A 4,194-nucleotide genomic window follows, 5' to 3' on the forward strand; every position below is an offset into this window, starting at 1 on the left:
ACCAAAGTGCATTCCTCAGAGCGATGCCAAGAGAACTAACTCTGCTCAAGGGAGCAACATTTGTACAGGAAGGAGAAGCAAGAAGGCCTCCACATCCCACAGGCAAGAGCTATCTGTTCCCTCGACCGGTTCCCTCCATCCAATAAAGCTTGGAAAGCTCCTCATGGGTTTTCATCATGGTCAAATTACTCATTTACAAAAAGTGCTGCTGCAGATGGGTAAGTCCCTACAAAACCATGCCAGGGACTCTTTAGGGCAGATCCCGCTACTTGGCATAAAGAAGCCCTGATTACTGTAGCATTGAGGGGTGTCGGGCTTGCCAGAGGCCTGCTTTTAATGAACTTTACCATCCAAAGTTGGCCCAGAGAATACGAGTTGGATTTTGCCAATCAATCGGAATTGATTGCATCTCAAAATTTGGGCCTTAGCTTTCAGGAAACATAGGCAAAACACACCCAACTTTTGAGGGTTGGTTTGATTTTTTTTTTTTTTTCAGAGAAAAAGGAGCTCCTTCCAGTCTGAGAAAATGATGGAACATGTTCCCAGAACACTGTGTGGATAAAGTTTTCTCAAGGGAACTTGGGTGGGTAAAGAAAGCTTCGGAGCATTAGAGCTCAGATAACCCCTGGTGTATTTTTCATATATTTATTCTTATTCATCTACCTACCTATCAGAAACTAGCAATTCCTACTGTGAGTTTCTTAGCACCCAGTGGTAGAAACTCTAATTGGCACGTGATTGGATTCCAGGCACTACAATAAATAAATAAATAAATAAATAAATAGCCCCTACTGATAGTTGATTATAATTCAAGTTTGAGGCTCTGGGATGTCAAGTTGAGACAACATCTGTCTGATGAAGGGATCAAGCTTCTGACAGATGAAAGCTCTTCCTGGAAGGGTAGAAAAGGGAGACTTAAGACTAGGCTGGGTTCTAAAGGGTAAAGTTGCCTTCTCTCAGGAAGAAAGGGAAGGGAGTAACATTCTTAACCTCCCCCATTAACTCTTGGGTATATCCACTTCTTTAACAGGATATCAAATGCCTCCTTTGGTTTCTTTGCTTGAAAGGAAATCTTCTCAGACTTTGCTCTGGGTGGGCATCTAGCCCTGATCATGGTACCCACATCATAGACAACACACCCCTTGTTATCATCAGATGTCTCTTGCCTATATAATTTTACCAAGGGAACAGAGCACAGTACTGGAATCCTGTTTCCACAGTCTTGATCTTTAGATAGTAGTAACACAATCTCAGGTGCACACTAAATGCTCACCAAGTGCTCTCTGAATGCAGAGAGCAGAAATGGATGTAGTGACAAAGGGGTGGCCCTGGAAGAAATTGGTATTGGTATACAGAAGAATGGCATCCATTAAGAACCCCAGTACTGATGATGGCCACTGTGGCTCTCACATGCACCATGGAAGGTGGCCACAGAAGGAAGTCGAGTCCCTGGAAAGGAAAGGCAACAGATCAAAGAAGTTCAGCCCACAAATCTAAGCTTCTTACCCCACAGCATGACTCTCCAAAGTGCCACCTTGGGAATAACAGAGACAACAATGTTTCTGGGTTCAGTGGACCTCATGCAGGGCTGTGTGTATGATGTGTGATGTGTGGTGTGTAGGGGGCAGGGCTTGGTTAATGGGCAACCACAGCTCTGAAAGCTCTCTTCTGATGTCCATATCTGAGATATCAGGCAGCTCCCTGTCTGGTTTGTTCCTTCCTTTGTTTGGAGCAGCTGATTACACTCAGCTCTTCCTGCCAGGCCCATATCCCTCCATAGCTTAGGACAACTGTGCTATTATCTCTAAGCTCCATGGTCTCATAACAATGGAGAAGAGGAGGCAAGAATGTGGAAAAGTGGAAGATAGGAAGGGAAAGAAACATAGATATGGTTAGAGAAGGAGAAACTGAAAAGCAAACAGAATCAATCACAAGAGATAAATGAACAAGGTGGACCCAGGATGAGAGAGAAGAGAGACAAAGGGAGAAAGAGAAGGTGCCCAGAACTAGGAAATCATTTAGAAAAGCTAGAGAGTGACCTCAGCCTTCCCTAGGGCTTTAAGCCCACAGCCTTCCTATTCCACATGGGCTGTGAATGCCTTCATCCTCATAGACTCGACTCTGTTGAAATCCTCAGACACTCAGCTCTGCTATGACACTCCAAGTAACACACCAGTTATGTGAGGTTTCAGGGACAGGAGATTGAACACTGAGCTTCCGAAGACAATTTTTCTATTCCACCTGTGAGATCCTAACCCTACCCTTCCTCTTGCTTAGACATTGAACATGGAGTGACCAAACATTGACTGTCCATCTTCAGGTTGGCCCATCTATGTTCCAAGGCAAATATTTGGTAAAGCATGCACTTCCCAGACAAGTAGAGGGGACCACAGGGGTTATCATCTTAGATACTGATGTCAAACCAAGTTCCTTCCTTTTTTGTTTGTTTGTTTGGTTGGTTGGTTGGTTGGTTGGTTGGTTGGTTGGTTGGTTGGTTTGGTTTGGTTTTTTTCAAGACAGGGTTTCTCTGTGTGGCCTTGGCTGTCCTGGAACTCACTCAGTAGACCAGACTGGCCTCGAACTCAGAAATCTGCCTGCCTCTGCCTCCCAAGTGCTTGGATTAAAGGCACTTGCCACCACCGCCCGGCAAACATTATTTCCCTAACCGGAACTTGAACCCGTGCCTCGGCAGTGAGAGTGCCGAATCCTAACCACTAGACCACCAGGGGAGCTGCCTTTTTTTTTTAAAGTGACATTTTTCTTCATGGTCAACAGAATGCAGAGTTATATGGACAGTTTAATCCTGATGAAAACCATTGTGTGCTCTCTCTGCCTATCCTCGTCTCCAGCATCTGTAGCCCATCATTCCTCTAGAATAAGCTGCTCATCACACAGCCAATTTGCAGAATTTCCCTCCCTACCTGTCTCCCAAAGAATACACAAGACAGTTGTGAGCAAGATGGCTGGTCTTACTTATTTTCCATTCTCTGATTTACAGTTGTCATAAGCTGGGGAAAGCCTGTCGTTGTTCTCCCTTCTATTTAACCTATAGATATCTATACTGTTTTCTCCAGAGCCTGCCAAAAGAGCCCTGTTTCAATTAACTTACAATTCTTTTTTAATGAGCAGAAGCATGAGATAATAGGCATATAAAGTTGGAAGGGACCTTGGAGATCTTCTAATCCAACCAGAACATTCTATAGCCCAGGAGGGACATCCAGCCCAGACAGACAAAGTCAAAAGCTATATAAAGTTGTCTACATTTACAGAGACATTGGGACATGAACTTGATTCTCCTATCCTTACATTTAGGTTGTTTGCATAAATCCACTATCATCTATCTGCTTGCCCTTTAATTCATTTACTATGCCATGATTGGCCTTGCATTACATAGCTTTTGGTTTGAAGTTCCCAAGAATAACTCCCATTTGCTAGTGTTAGCAACTCATTCTATTTTAGAGTTAGCAACACTATTTCTACTTTCTGGAGTTCAAGGGGGGACCAGTACCCATTTCCCACACCTACTTAGAATAGAGTGGAAACATTGGGAGTAGATATTCCAGCATGCACTTAACTGATCTCCCCTCCCCAAAATCCATGGACACAAGTGGCTTCTCAAGAAGCTCCATCTTCAAAAAAGACAACCATCAAAGGTGGTATGCAATGCAGTTTTTATAAATGCAAATAGCAGCTGAGTGTGGTAGCACCCTGCATTGTCCCAACATGTTGAAAGAAGAGATTCACAAATTTGGGGTAGCCTGGGCTACATAGCAAGATTTTTATCTCTAAAATAATAATGATAGCAGTAATTTAAAAAATAATGAAGAACTATGGATATACTTTAACACAATGTAAGGTCCAAGATTCAGTTCTTACACCAACTAAATAACACTCACTTATTTATCTTTAGTCTGTCAGCCCATTTAACTCACAAACAGTTCAAAAAAGGAAATACATCCACAACATTTTCCCATTTGATGGATGAAACAAGTGATCCTTTAAGTGCAAAAATGTCATGTGTCAAATTCTAAGTCCTAGGCCAACCTCAAATCCAAGTTGTATCACTTTCCTGCATCTATTTTTCTTTGATAGAACTTTGGAAGTGGGGAGTGGATGCCCAAAGGAGAGAAGTGGAGGAAGAGATTGTCTTTATGAATAATGAGATATTGGTTATGAATAGTGAGATATTGGTTT

At 42.8% G+C, this 4,194-nt stretch overlaps 1 non-coding gene across 1 annotated transcript; it reads right to left on the reverse strand.

Moving 5' to 3' along the window:
- Nucleotides 1-2,657: 2,657 nt before the first annotated feature.
- Nucleotides 2,658-2,729, reverse strand: Trnae-cuc. The gene has a single exon. It is a non-coding gene; the product is annotated as a tRNA-Glu (tRNA).
- Between the last annotated feature and the right edge of the window lie 1,465 nt (nucleotides 2,730-4,194).

Source organism: Mastomys coucha, unplaced genomic scaffold (assembly GCF_008632895.1).
Source record: "Mastomys coucha isolate ucsf_1 unplaced genomic scaffold, UCSF_Mcou_1 pScaffold22, whole genome shotgun sequence".
Classification (NCBI taxonomy): domain Eukaryota; kingdom Metazoa; phylum Chordata; class Mammalia; order Rodentia; family Muridae; genus Mastomys; species Mastomys coucha.